The following is a 16,033-nucleotide window of genomic DNA, read 5'->3' on the forward strand; positions in this document are numbered from 1 at the left end:
ACGTCACGGCGCTCGTTAAAGTGTCATGAATTTAACTTGATTTATTGGGAACTAGCTGTGCCCGCGACTTCGTCCGCGTGGAATAGTGACTGCATAGTAGTTACTACTTAACACACAATTATTGAGTAAACACGTCTTGAAACACGTACTATCATATACAACTAAATTATAAGTACTTACACATTATTATAAAGTTAAGAAATAAAATAAATAATAACACAAAAGAACTGTTAGTAAAATTTATTACTAAACTGAGCTATAAAACTTAGGTACAGAAGAGTTAAAAATTTCCAGGATGTGGTTATTCTCCCGCTCCCATATTCCTTCTACTTTCACAGACTTTCAACTTTTCCCTTTCACCCCTAGTAAATAGCAGAACCGATTTTGATCTAAACCATGTCTAATCATACCTATATAATATTATGTACATGTCATATCCTTTCGTTTGGTACTCCATTTGGATTATTTATCCCCACTATCACCCCTAAGGTGCCCTATATGTAATAAACAGATTAACCAATTTTGATAAAACATGACTAATTGTAATTCACACGTCATTTGATATGCCGCTTGATTATATTATTTGACCACATTCGATTATTCATTCCCACTTTTACCGCTATAAATCAATAAATGGATGAACCGATTTTGATTAAATATGCCTTATCATACTTCTCACGTCAGGTCATGCCCTTTCATTTGATATGCCACTTGGGTATATTATTTGACTACTTTTATTCCCACTTTTATACCTATATCCAATAAATGGATGAACCAATTTTGATAAAATATGTCTTATTGTACTTTACACGTCATGTCTTTCATTAGATAAGTCACTTGAGTATATTTGATAAAATTTATTTATTTATTCCCACTTTTACCCCTATATCAAATAAATGGATGAACCGATTTTGATAACATTGGACTACTTAATTGTTTCTGACAGGTCGTCTTTTTTCATTTGATATATCACTTGGGTATAACAGACAGCATTCGTTTTTCTCATTCCCACTTTTGCCCTACATATAATTATTGGATGAACCGATTTTGATTAAATATGCCTCATTATACTTCTCACGTCAGGTCAAGCCCTTTCATTTGATATGCCACTTGGGTATATTCGACAACTTTTATTCCCACTTTTATACCTACATATTATATCCAATAAATGGATGAACCAATTTTGATAAAATATTATGTCTTATTGTACTTTACACGTCATGTCTTTCATTAGATACGTCACTTGAGTATATTTGATAAAATTTATTTATTTATTCCCACTTTAACCCCTATATCAAATAAATTGATGAACCAATTTTGATATAATTTGACTTGTTGTTTCTGACAGGTCGTCTTTTTTCATTTGATATATCACTTGGGTATAACAGACAACATTCGTTTTTTTCATTCCCACTTTTACCCCTCTATATAATAAATGGATGAACCGATTTTGATTAAATACCTACGCCTCATTACACTTCTCACGTCAGGTCATGCCCTTTCATTTGATATGCCACTTAGGTATATTTGACAACTTTTATTGTCACTTTTATCCCATAAATGGATGAACCAATTTTGATAAAATATGTCTTATTGTACTTTACACGTCATGTTTTTCATTAGATACGTCACTTGAGTATATTTGATAAAATTCATTTATTTATTCCCACTTTTACCCCTATATCAAATAAATGGATGAACCGATTTTGATAAAATTTGACTAATTGTTTCTGACATGTCGTCTATTTTCATTTGATATATCACTTGGGTATAACCTACATTAACAACCTACATTAACAACTAACATTCGTTTTTTTCATTCCCACTTACCCCTATATAATATAATAAACAACTAATGTAACAAAAAAACGCATCTAATTGGTATTACCCGTTAGCGTTAGCGAGCTACGGTGGCACAGACAGACACGCAATACACACATAGCGGACATAACACCCCTCTTTTTGCGTCGGGGGTTAAAAATAATACCTACAACATAATTTCAAAGACCTTTTATATAGAAAATTTACCTAGAAGTAACCATAATGCTACATATATGTGCAGGTTTTAGACTTATGAGCAAAAATCTAAATAAAGGTCCTTTGACCCCCCCTACTACCCCCTCAGCATAACCACCCCCCCCCACGCTTGGGGACTTTCGATATGATCATCTGGACATGTCAAGGAATAACTTTAGCGTATAATTTACGTAATAAAGTAATTCATGTATAGAATGCCTTAGCAAATGTTCGCTGTGATTACTTAAATGGTCATAACTTTTTTATTTATGAACCGATTGACATGAAATAAACACTAAATGTTAAATGAAGCTTACCACAATATATTAGTGAAAACCGCATCTAAATCGGATAAGCCGTTTCTGAGATTAGCGTGTTCAAACATACAGACAAACAGACAAACAGACAAACAGACAAAAATTTTTTTAACAACAGTTTTGGGTTTGGGATTGATTTAGTAATAAACCCTGCTAATTTTTTTTTACATATTTTCATTGTACAGACACCACTTTTCTAGAATTTTATTATATGTATTGATTGATGATGATGATTTGAGAAGACGCGTATTTATTTTGAAGACCCTACTAGTATATTGACTAGAGGAATAGAATGAAAGGTCAGGCCTATTGAGATGTTCCTGCATAGCCTATTTGAAACTCGATCATTATATTGACCATGTGAAGAAATACTTTGCAATACATATGCTACCATATTACAGCACATGTGTAAGTCTTTTTTTCTTGAAAACTAAAAAAACATAAGTGAAATAGCACCAATTTTCTTGTAAAATGCCCACGATAGCTATTCAATTATGACCTGTGTTGAAATATTGATTTCATTTACAAAAGTTTCTCTCTTAAAAAGCAATTACGTTTCTTACACTATACGTGTGATTTATTGCAACGACCTTTTTTTTTATCATGCACATTTGGTAAACCTATTGTGAGTCCTGTATACACTCAACACTTGGTAACACATGTTAAACCTTGTGAATATTTATTGTATAGATTCCTAGAAGTACGGGTAAGAAATACTCGAAGAGAGTCATAAATAAAGGTATAATTTTGAGTGTTGTATAGACCCTAAAACAGTTGAGTTATATAGCTCTTTGTGTGTAGTTCACTCGTATCCTTCAGACTGTTAAGACATACCTTCGATACTCTATTTGAAGATAAATAAAGTGACTATCTTCCTACAACAAAGTGCTTGAATTATTTACTAAAATTAATCACACCACTATCCATAATCCCAATAGGTTATGGGCCCAGGCTACGTTGTTGATTAATTTAAATACAAATTTTATTGAGAGGAAGAAAATTAAAATTTCAAAGTGCAATTGAAAATTAGTGAATGTATCGTAAGTAAAACATTCAGAGTGAAGATAAAGATTTTATAAACAATATGGAAACTATAAAATCTAAAAGAAACATCCAACCTTTCAACGGTGAAAATTATAATATATGGAAGTTCAGAATCCGCAGTCTCTTAAATGAACTTGAAGTGATTCATGTAATCGATAAACCAGCACCAGCGAATCCTGACAGCAAGTGGAAGAAATCGGAGTCAACCGCAAAGAATGTGTTAATTGAATATTTGTCCGATTCGTATTTAAGTTACGTGAAACCAGAATCGTCGACAAAACAAATTTTTGATGTACTAAACAATATCTTCGAAAGAAAAAGTGTAGCAAAACAAATTGGAGCTCGGAAGAAATTATTTAATTTGAAGTTGGAAGAAGACACAGATTTGTGTAAACATTTTATGATGTTCGATTCTTTGATATCGGAGTTAGCATCAGCCGGTGCGACTATCTCAGAGGTTGATAAAGTGACTCAACTATTGCTTACTTTACCACCTTCTTACAATGGTGTTATAACAGCCATCGAGACTTTGTCAGAAGACAACATCACGTTAAGTTTCGTGAAAACAAGATTATTAGATCATGAAGTTAAACTTGTTAATGAAAGTCTTGACACAAGTAAAATGGTTCTACATGTTGAACAGAAAACTAATGAAAGAAAACGAAATAATAAGGAGCTTAGAAAATCATCGAAAATACGTCGTGGAATCGTCAAGCCGAAACAAAATGGTATAAACTATAAAGGGCACATTAAGTGTCACAATTGTGGAAAAAGAGGACATTATAAAAATGAATGTCGTAACTTCTCGAAACGCTTTAAGTCCAAACCAAGTACAGAAAGACAAAGGACAATTCAAACCATTCAAGCTGAGCCAGTGATTGAAGACAGCTTTGCATTTATGGCTGGAAATTTTCAGTTAACAAATGAAGGAAGTGAAATATCCTTTTAGCAGTTAGTAAGACAGCTGACAGTGAGGTGGAATGGTAAGACGGCAATGACTGGTAAGCCGAAATACAATATATCTATTCTGGAATTTTCGGTAAGTTAAACTTTATTAATTATTAAAATAAAGATTCTAATTCCGAATAAAAATATTAGCATCAGTGACGAGGTCAAATAAGAAAAGATAAATTTTAAATTATCTATTAGAAGTTTGATAAAGTTAAATTATCTAGTAGCTAATAGATGACATTAAATGAAAAGGTAGATTACCTGTTTGTGTGAAGCTTGTATAAACAATAAACAAGTGTAAATGTCATTTAATAAAATAATGTTGAAATCAGATGTTTATGGTTCCCATGATTAAAAGAAATGAATAAATAATAATAAAATTATTTTGTAATGTTTAATGATGAATTCACTCATAAGAGTGTAACATATTTTATGAGAAATAAATCTGATGTATTGTAAACCTATTTACTGATCATGTTAAAGAGAATTTATCTTACTACTTAAAAGGTAGATAAAGGTATCAGTTATCATCTCACATTGCCACGAACTCCATATTTAAAATACCTTTAGGTTTTCGAATCAGCCGTATGTTGAAACCAGTAAAACAAATTTGATGAAAAGTCATCAAAGGTAAAATGGGTATAGAGCGTATAAAGTGGAGAGTAATAAATATGTGGTAGAAAGAGATGTAAATTTAAATCGAAGGCAAAGGGAGACGAGGTTGATTCAGGTTTAAATACTGAAGTCCCTAACGATTCGTTAAACTCAGTTGACAACCTTATATATTCAGTTAAAAATAGCTATATGGGTTAATCTCAGTTGGTTGAAACTGAATGAATAGCTATATTATGTTAAACTCAGTTGGTGAAAACTGAATGAATAGCTATATGTGTTAATCTCAGTTGGTGAAAACTGAATGAATAGCTATGTGTTAATCTCAGTTGGTGAAAACTGAATGAATAGCTATGTGTTAATCTCAGTTGGTGAAAACTGAATGAATAGCTATGTGTTAATCTCAGTTAGTGAAAACTGAATGAATAGCTATGTGTTAATCTCAGTTAGTGAAAACTGAATGAATAGCTATGTGTTAATCTCAGTTGGTGAAAACTGAATGAATAGCTATGTGTTAAGCTCAGTTGGTGAAAACTGAATGAATAGCTATGTGATAAGCTCAGTTGGTGAAAACTGAATGAATAGCTATGTGATAAGCTCAGTTGGTGAAAACTGAAAGTAAATAGCAGCTATACGTTAAACTCAGTACCTAGACGAAAAACTGTAGTCAATAACTTTGCGTTAAACTCAGTAGCTAGTCATCAATAAAATAATAAGGCAGAAGGCTATCGAAGTATTGAAAATACAAACAATACAGTGCCTAAAATTTAATGACACAGACAATTAGTATTGACAATGAAACCGATATATCAGATAGATATTAAAAGCCAAACTTCATCTAATGAAGATGATTATTAGCCGTTTCATTATTTACTGTGCGCATAATACATTGTATATTTACTCCTAATTCACATGAGATAATTGAAAATAGGAATGATGCTAAACAATGAAAAATGCAATTAATGATGAACTATAGGTATTCTTTATTTGTAAATAAAAAGCTTGGACTTTAGTATCAAAACCAAGTACTTAGTACAAATATTGTATATAATGAAAATGGATATTATAAACTTATAAAGTACGATGAGTTCGGAAATCCATAAAAGTGTAAAGCCCGTTTAGTTGCTAGAGGTATTAGTAAAAATATCGGTTGCAACAATTTTGAACTTAAGTCTTTTAACAGCAGCATGGCTTGTTAGTTTACCAGATTGATTAAACTGCATTTTAAGTGGTCAGTTAATCGTACAGTATATTAAAATACTTGAGGGTGTGAAAAGTGAAAACACTTGTGAACCCCGATTGTAAATTAAACAAAGCATTAGGTAGCATATTGCTTAAAGAAAGTTGCCAGATGTTGGATTGAAATATTTGAAAAGACTATTAGACAAAGGTTTTACAAATGATTTTAAGGATCGATTCATGTACATACTGAATAGATGAGATATCTCTAATAATATTTATACTGAATTAAATGTGGACGATCTAGTGATTATAGTGAGTGACTATTGTTGAAAAACGATGCAGAATTTAATGAATTAATTTAAAATGGGTGATTTAAAAGGAGGTTAAATTCTTATTTAGCTTTAGAATCACGAGACAAAATAATGTCGTAACACTAGATCAAAGCACATAAGTAAATATTAAAACCGTATGAAATAAACTTAGTACAATGGGTGATCAAAATCTACTTACATAAAATTCAATTTAGATTTTGAGGCAATGGAATCCAATGAGAATGACGGTATTCCATTTCGAATTCTTATTGGAAATCTAATGTATTTAATTTCATGTACAATGATCTGACTTTAACTATAAGCAGACATGTGAATGAAAATAAACAAGAACTCGGTAATGTTTAAAAACAAGTAGATTAAAATTAAATATGTAAAGGAAACATATAAGAACAAATTGATAAGATACTTGATTCTAATTAGACAAATTGATAAGATAATTGATTCGAGTTAGTATTTGAAAAGAAAAGTACAACGGGTTAATTCTTCTAGTTGTATGATTGATGTACAATATGTTGGAGTACAATAAGGCAGGTTCTTCTACAGAAGCTGAATATATGGCTCTGTATGAAGCTGTTAAATGCAATATGGTTGAAAAACTTTAGCAGCAGGTATAAACCTGAAAACTAAAGAACCTATCTTAATATATGAATAGTAAAATGGATGTACTAGCTAACAATCCAACAAGCCTTATTAGATCCAAACATATTGACATCAAATATTAATTCCTTTGGGATCAATATGAGAAATAATACTAAAATTATTAAACATATGTCAACAGGTGTTCAAATTGCAGACATGCTGACAAAGCCACTACCAGGGAGGTTCCTGAAGTTAAGAGCGAAAATGGCATCAGAAGATTGATTAGTAAATAAGTTGTATCTTGATGTAAACTTATATATTTTTAATGATCTGATAAGGTTTTCCTGGGTTTCCCTTATCGTGAAGACAAATGTCGGATCACTATGTATACGGTTAGTAACAACCGTCCCAGACAAAGAGTAAGCGGAAGGTATGTCGATCAGTATTAAGAGTATTGTATTCAACTTTAGAATTTTGGTTATCATGATGTATTAATATAATTGTATATGTATTAATATGTAATTGCAATTAAAATTGTAACTTGGAAAAGAGATTAACTTTTGAGGGGGCGTGTTGAAATATTGATTTCATTTACAAAAGTTTCTCTCTTAAAAAGCAATTACGTTTCTTACACTATACGTGTGATTTATTGCAACGACCTTTTTTTTTATCATGCACATTTGGTAAACCTATTGTGAGTCCTGTATACACTCAACACTTGGTAACACATGTTAAACCTTGTGAATATTTATTGTATAGATTCCTAGAAGTACGGGTAAGAAATACTCGAAGAGAGTCATAAATAAAGGTATAATTTTGAGTGTTGTATAGACCCTAAAACAGTTGAGTTATATAGCTCTTTGTGTGTAGTTCACTCGTATCCTTCAGACTGTTAAGACATACCTTCGATACTCTATTTGAAGATAAATAAAGTGACTATCTTCCTACAACAAAGTGCTTGAATTATTTACTAAAATTAATCACACCACTATCCATAATCCCAATAACCTGAATAAAGAAATTGAGATGATTGAAGATGCGTACAAGAAAAAGAACTGAAAAATCTCATCAAAATCAATAATACTTAACATCAGAAAAAAGTTAAACTTTTAACATTTCCTAAGAACAATTACCTTCAGCAATGAGAAGGCTTCTAACCTCTTGCATATTCACACTAATAGGTATTGAAAGATGTCAAAGGTTCTAATATAAAGCGGACGTGATCAGGAACTCATGATCGGCTACGGCACGTAGGCGTTACGAACGTAAATCGTAGACGTATCGTAGAGTTATTTACTACATGTGCTACGAGATGCTGTGACACGCAATTTTTAACTTCGTAACATGTTGGAGTAAATTTCAGAATGAGATTAGTTCGTTTTATTTACGATACTGCTATATTTATTACGATAATGTTTGACCTAATTATACTTAAACGGCTGGTTGGTTTTGAATGGTATTTTACAAATAGATAGACATAAATAAGAAAGGATTCACTTTTTGGTTATTAATGTGCAAACTTCATCACAGTAAACAGCGGGTGGTTGATACTGGACGCGTAAAAAATATATGCAACGCATATAGTCTTACATAAAACATATAAAGCATTTTTTATTTGCCAAAAAATATTAAAAAAGGAATACTTCCTATAAAAATCGGCCGTTTTTAATAATTCAGAGCCATACCAAAAACGCATTGAACTCGATCGTCCAATTTCCACCTAAATTGTAGAATAGTAATTGTCTAAATATAGGTTTATTTGCATGAAAATACACTATGATGCAAATGCATGAAGGGAATGCTATTCAAAATCAATTACGAAACGTTAACCCTGTATATTTAGATACTCTTTTTAACTGTGATACGAGATGCCATATTGTAAAAGAAAACAACCAATGTTATATAATATTAACTTACTACCCCTCCGGCATTGTTTGCCATTTTTCTTTCCTTCATTTGATATTTTTTTGCCACAAAAAGTATCTTATATCACAAATGAATGTTTTATCAATTTATGAAAATTTACATAAATCCCTTCAGAGGTTTTAGCGTGAAATCATAACAAACGGACAGTGTTACTTTTGTATTTATAATGAGAGTAAGGATATGGTTTTTACGCACCCGCATAAATGGGGATTTTTATATATATTTGTATTTTTGTCTCTAACATGTGAAATCATTATACGTTAGAAAGAAAACCTTTATGGTTTTAAACTTAGTATTTTCTAGTGTTTGATTTTACGCGATATATTGAGCAATTAAAGATTTTTAACGGGTTTATAACGCGATTTATTCATTATATTAATTTGTATGTTTGGGGAGACAGTCTCCCTGTGACCACGCTCGTTGCAAAGTGTGCGAAACGTCGGGAAAATAATATAATGAATAAATCGGATTTTAACTTTTTTAAATGAGTATTTTCAATCGAGACCAGAAAATAATATATAGATTAGAGATATTTACTTTAAATAGAGATATTGCTTCTGTTTGCAAGACAATAAAATCACGCAAGTAAACAATGTCTATAGATAGATATAAGCAATTGCTTATAGTGATTAGCTCTTTAGAACTAAGTTATTAAATACTTGCCCCTATATAATGGGGCAGTCATTGAAATATCTTTAACTTAATTAAGATTAAATTTCTGCTTCAAACTAGAAAGCTTTATCAAAGCTGAACTGGCAAAATGCCTTGTATCAAAATTTATGCTTGAATTGAATTTACAGTTACATTTCTAGGGCTGGCGATGATTCATATTATTGTATAAATACTATTTAATGTTTTACTATTACCTTTGATAGCGAGAAAATCGGTTTTCATATTAAGATAGAAAGTAGAATACTTAAACAAAAGTTGATCTAGATGTATATAATAGTAGCGGTCCGCCCCGGCTTCGCCCGTGGTACATGTTTACGTTTTCTCTACATAAGAACCATCCTCGTACTTCAAGGAATATAGTAAAAAAAGAATTATCGAAATCGGTTCAGCCGTTCTCGAGTTATGCGCTTACCAACACATTTTGCGATTCATTTTTATATATAAGAAGAAGATTTAAGTCACCATGTTGGCATTGTATCTCAAAAAGTAGTCTTAACTCAATTCTACACAATATTATTTTAAATTTCAACAAATTTGATTTGATAGTTATGTGTCAATGAACAAAAATCATTCGACATTTTGAATAAAGCTTATGCTCACTAAACACAACCCCAAACAAGCTATCGAACATCAAATATTTTCTGAATACATAGTACAATAAATTGCGCATTCCAATCAATGTCCGAAATGCCCTTCCTTTTACCTCCCAAATCCTCTGATATGATGCTTCGTCACGATTTGAGTCACGTGAACACCAAGGAGGCTACCTTACTCTTGATTGACGTTATAATAGCAACCAGCAATTTGGTACATGTGTTGTCACGTTTCAAACACTGTATAAATGATACGAACCCTTATCCCAACCTTCCTGTTTCACGCTGTTTTCTAAATAATGCCTATTGCCTTTTGAACACGAAAATAAGGTTGTGAATGTTCTTGTTATGGTCGTGTCGTTTAATATATGGCAAGTCATTTGCTATTTGTCAAGACATGTTATAAGAACAACACACTATCTTAAGGTTGGAATTATCTTATCCCTTAAATTATGAAATATAATGCCATCTAGCAAGCCTTGAAATAAATGGTCATGACAGACTGGCGGGCGAAACGTACCGATAAGGGTTCTTATCATTTGAGGTTCCATTTTCTCACAAAGACTAAATAATGGACGGATTGCAAAAAAGGTTGCGAAAGAAGCCTTAAAATTCCGTTCTAACAACCAATTACGAAACGGCAAAGAAATTTTCTTTTCCCTTTATCTGATTTCGAAACATGGTTGCGAAAGAAAAATGATGTTTGAAGAGACTTTTATAAGAACAAAGTATTACAAAATTTCAGCAGACTTTATCACTTTAATTTAAGGATATCTCAGGGATTAATAAGTTGATAAAGCCGGTTGATCATCGTAGGCGATCGCGTAGCTCGTAGCTCGTAGCCGCGTAGCTCCGTAGCTGTAAATGTTTGTATTATAGTTTCTATTCAATTTCTCTTGTGGTTGTTTCTAAAAGATGACTTAGCGGTAATATCTCCGACTTCCGTGAAAACTCGTGTGTAGCTCGCAGACATGATTGCTATGTTTGTTTTCAATGAAAAGGTATTCATGTATAACATTATGAGGTTTAAAAAATGAATTTCTAAGGAATAATAATTGCTATTATTTTTGTTTTTCGTCTTCCACCATCCTTACATTAATTAAAAACAACACACATCTATATATAAAAGAAAGTCGTGTTAGTTACTCCACTTATAACTCAAGAACGGCTGAACCGATTTAGCTGAAATTTGGCAGGGAGGTAGTTTAGAGCTAGGAAAAGGACATAGGATACTAAATATGTACCACGGGCGAAGCCGGGGCGGACCACTAGTTTATTCATAAAACCAATCGCTTTAATTGGCTGTCTATGTGAATCAATTAGAATGCTTATTTTGATATACCTATGGTATAAGATCGCTCTGAGAACATTCTTAAATAGCGTAAAAAGACTATAACATAAAAAAGTAAACACATTACTCGAATTTTGTGTCAAAATAAACATGAAATATTATACATTGGGTATTTCGAGTTAACGTTCCGGTCGCTAGCAATAGCGAATATTCACGTCATCAAATTGCAATAACAATTCATAGCACATACAAGCCACGCCTCGCAGATCTCCCTGTCTCTCGGGAAACCGATAATTAACAAAGTTTATAAAATTAGATGAAATTTCAACGTACAATATATCAAATGTAATTTATTATCAAACAAACCATAAAAGCTTAATTTAGCGAACTTATTATATTAATCATTCTTAAATTATCAAATAATCCAAAATAATCATGAAACCCTTCAGCTCAGCTTCAGCATTTTTGAAATTCAAGAATAACCACTTCTTGTTTTTTCACTTACAATATATTTTCATTCAACATTACAACAATTTCCACACAAAAAAAACGTAGCGAAGACACACCGACTATCTTTTCCCCCTCACAAAGCTTTTTAAATATTAAACGGATTCACATTCAGCTAAAAATTGCAGACGCTTAAACGCCGTTCAAAAACCCGCTTTCTCAAACTGTTACACACGAAAATAACCTACATCTTATAAATAGAACACCAAACTACTTCACCAAATCAAATAAGCCCAATCAATGGCAAAGGTAAATGAAATCATTAATTCGATTGGCCATAAATTACTTAGGACTACCTACTAACGTACCACAAAAATACTTACTCAGATGTTCACATTTGTAAACAGCAAAACGATTTGAACCAAGGACACTATTTTCAAAACTTTACGCCCATAAAGCGTTCGAATAATGTATATTCCACATTTTAGACTGAATTCGTTAATTTAATGGTACGCCGCGTGTTTTGAGAGCTATTTTAATTAATACTTTATGGTAAAACAACAGCATTTCATTAAATTTTGCGAACGCCGCAAACACGTGCGCCTGCCGTAGGAGTCTGAGCAAAACTGACGTAAAATGAATGGAGTCAGCCTCCGGGCGAGGAACTTGGTCGAGCAAACATTATGCGTATAGTATAGAGATATACGCAATGGCTTACTTGTTGAAAGTGAATTTTTTATTAGCGTAACGAATTTCCGCCCTATAACAGAGCACGCTTAAGAGTCTCAAGTAGCCATTTGTTATTATTAAATACACATTTGGTGTATGGAAATATGCCAAATGTTCGCTGTGTGTGGTTTTGGATACATTATTTGTATATCATGAACAAATAATGTTTTATGTAGAATATTTGATAAAAGTCCGTTTTACTAGTAATTAAAAACAGCGTAATATGACTCTTTTTGCTTTAATTAAAATTGTGCTCTCCTAAACATTTTACCACATACATTTTTAATAACCCTTTTGCTGTATACTGTTTTAGCTAATAACCTTTTGAACAACTCCTCGCTACATTTAGCATTATTTCAATGGGAAATAACATTATCCGAAAACGGCAAACATTGAAGGTTTATAAAAGTGTTTTGAAGGATTCAAATTTATATTATCCTCTTATTTTGTATACAAAATGGAAAAGAACATTTCATACCCATATCAAAAATGTTTTCTAAGATTAGATTTTCAACCGCCTGCTTTCGCTCCGCATACATACTTATATTCTTATGTTCTAAACTAAATAAAATTATTCACATGAGCTTAATAAATATTTTATAAACTGAAATACGTTCCATTTTTGCTGGGTATGATAGTATGATACGTATTGTACAATTATTGGTAAATTGTAGAAGCAATCAAAAGTAGACGTTGGACATACTTAAAATCTTTATGCAGAAGAATGTTCATTATTGAAACAAATCGTATTTTGAAAGAACATACAAACATACTTTCTCTCTTTTAATTCTAAGACATATAAAAATCTTAAAATTTTTAACTTTACACATTATAGTGAAGTTATTTCTGAGAGTTTATATTATATAGTATCAAAATGAAAATGTAAAATGATGAATTTATATCAACGACAATACATCTTCTAATCAGAAAACATCGAAAATATTAATACAAAATTTGTCAGAAACAAAAATTTATCATATACTTTCCTTTGGCCAATACACAAACTTGTTTTATTGAAAACAGCGTCAAAAAAGTTATACAAAACTGTAACAGAAAGATATTTTGTAGAAAATAAAAGTAAAACCCGACACAAAGCTTTGTCACAGCGGAGACTGGTCAAGTATGAAATATTTTCGGTTCAACTTTTATTCGTACAAAATTATTGTCCATTTTAACGACACGTGCCTTTTAACTCCAAACAAACACCGAAATGAAACCTGAAAAACACTTAAAAAACTTTTTACTCGTTATAATGATGATTTATGTTTGCATTTGGTAATTAATAAACAGTGAAGTTAAGGTAATTTCGTCAAATACATCGTTAATATTAATATTTAAAATATCCTTACTTCCATAATAAAGATCAAAAATTCTCAATTCGAATAATATACATTATACAGCTCAGTAAAAGTAAAAATGGAGTTAATTTTGTAAAATACGACGGAACCCTCTCATATTTTAATAATATTTATTACAAGGTTTCGCTTGCTCAACCGTTCCCATACAAATTTCCATAACCCATTTCACAATCTTCAAGTTTTGTTTTCACGTCAAAACGTAGCCTACGTCATTCGCTGAAGTATTTTAGATCTACTAGCTTTCCGCCCGCGGCTTCGCCCGCGTTTTCAAAGAAAAACCCGCAAAGTTCCCGTTCCCGTGGGATTTCCGGGATAAAACCTATCCTATGTGTTAAACCAAGTTACCCTCTACATGTGTGCTAAATTTCATTGTAATCGGTTCGGTAGTATTTGTGAGAAAGAGTAGCAAACATACATACAATTTTCTCATTTATAATATTAGTAGGATAGGATTTACCTTTATACTTGCAATATGTACGAACATACCCACCCAATTTTGTGGTATTATTTTCAATATAATAATCAAATTAAAAAGGTATAGATAGGTTACCACACAACATTCAATCAAAAACGGCACAAAGTAAGATGGCATGATTAAATTATCGTATGCTAAAAAGAGACAACTGAAATAAAGTCTGGCTAATTAGCCACATTTGGACGTGCCCCCCACCTACACCTTCTTACTTAAATAATATCATCGATAATAACTATAAAACATTTATTACTTAAAGATCTCCATATAAAATTTATGCGTTAACGTAACTGCTTTATCGTGACATTTTGGACAGAATTTTTAGACTCCTTTACTTAAGCTTGTATAGGAGATGATTTATAACCCAGTGAAATGTCTTTTTGCATAACTAATTAGCATATAATGTACGGTACTAATCTAATAGGTACTATCTTTTCTTCGATTTTTAGGGTTCCGTAGCCAAAATGGCAAAAACGGAACCCTTATAGTTTCGTCATGTCCGTCTGTCCGTCTGTCCGTCTGTCCGTCTGTCACAGCCGATTTACTCGGAAACTATAAGTACTACAGTGATGAAATTTGATGGGAATATGTGTTGTATGAACCGCTACAAAAATATGACACTAAATAGTAAAAAAAAGAATTGGGGGTGGGGCCCCCCATACATGTAACTGAGGGATGAAATTTTTTTTTTCGATGTACATACCCGTGTGGGGTATCAATGGAAAGGTCTTTTAAAATGATATAAAGTTTTCTAAAAAACATTTTTCTTAAAGTGAACGGTTTTTGAGATATCAGCTCTCAAAGTCGTAAAAAGTATGTCCCCCCCCCTCTATTTTTATAACTACGGGGTATAAAATTCTAAAAAAAATAGAGGTGATGCATGCTAATTAACTCTTTCAACGATTTTTGGTTTGATCAAAGTATCTCTTATAGTTTTTGAGATAGGTTGATTTAACTGTAATTTATTATATTTGCTGCTACGGAACCCTTTGTGCGCGAGCCCGACTCGCACTTGGCCGGTTTTATTAATTTTCATATCGAAAAGAGCTGAGGCTACCTTAATCTTACCTTTTAACTTTAACACAACAATTTCTTCTTTAAACTTATCTTTTAAAATAACCTTATTCTTAATTCCAATCATAAAAATTATAATCTTACTTTTTATTTAAAATCAATGTTTATTATTAGTCAATAGATTCAAATAAAAACGTTAATTAACACTATCCGATAAACGTACAATCCATAGACACTGAGTTCATCAAATTGCCAAACTTTTTGTCTGCTAACTTTTGATGTTATGCAGAATAATAATTTACGTAACTATAGAAGTTTATGAATTCAATTTGAACAAAAAAGCTATAGATTATGACTCTACATAAACCTTTTTTTTTAAAGTGGGGAAATCTTCTAAAGATACCCACGGCCCCCGGGGAAGGAGCCGTGGGTTATGTCGGATTCTTACCGACTGAAACCCCACTGTGTTCCGTCGAGCCGCTTTAATGGTGGGGCCGC

The 16,033-nt window shown here is 31.9% G+C and overlaps 1 protein-coding gene across 1 annotated transcript in view; it reads right to left on the reverse strand.

Moving 5' to 3' along the window:
- LOC149903614 (uncharacterized) overlaps positions 1-12,562 on the reverse strand; it is a 98,368-nt gene extending 85,806 nt beyond the window's left edge. The window contains exon 1 of the mRNA XM_090108400.1: positions 12,346-12,562. The gene's annotated coding sequence lies outside the window, so the exon portion shown is untranslated. The remainder of the gene's footprint in view (positions 1-12,345) is intronic.
- Positions 12,563-16,033: the final 3,471 nt, after the last annotated feature.

The sequence above is a fragment of the Colias eurytheme genome, chromosome 13 (assembly GCF_061535395.1).
Source record: "Colias eurytheme isolate Ceu_HAF_F1 chromosome 13, ilColEury1 Martin Lab GWU primary, whole genome shotgun sequence".
NCBI classification, from domain to species: Eukaryota; Metazoa; Arthropoda; class Insecta; order Lepidoptera; family Pieridae; genus Colias; species Colias eurytheme.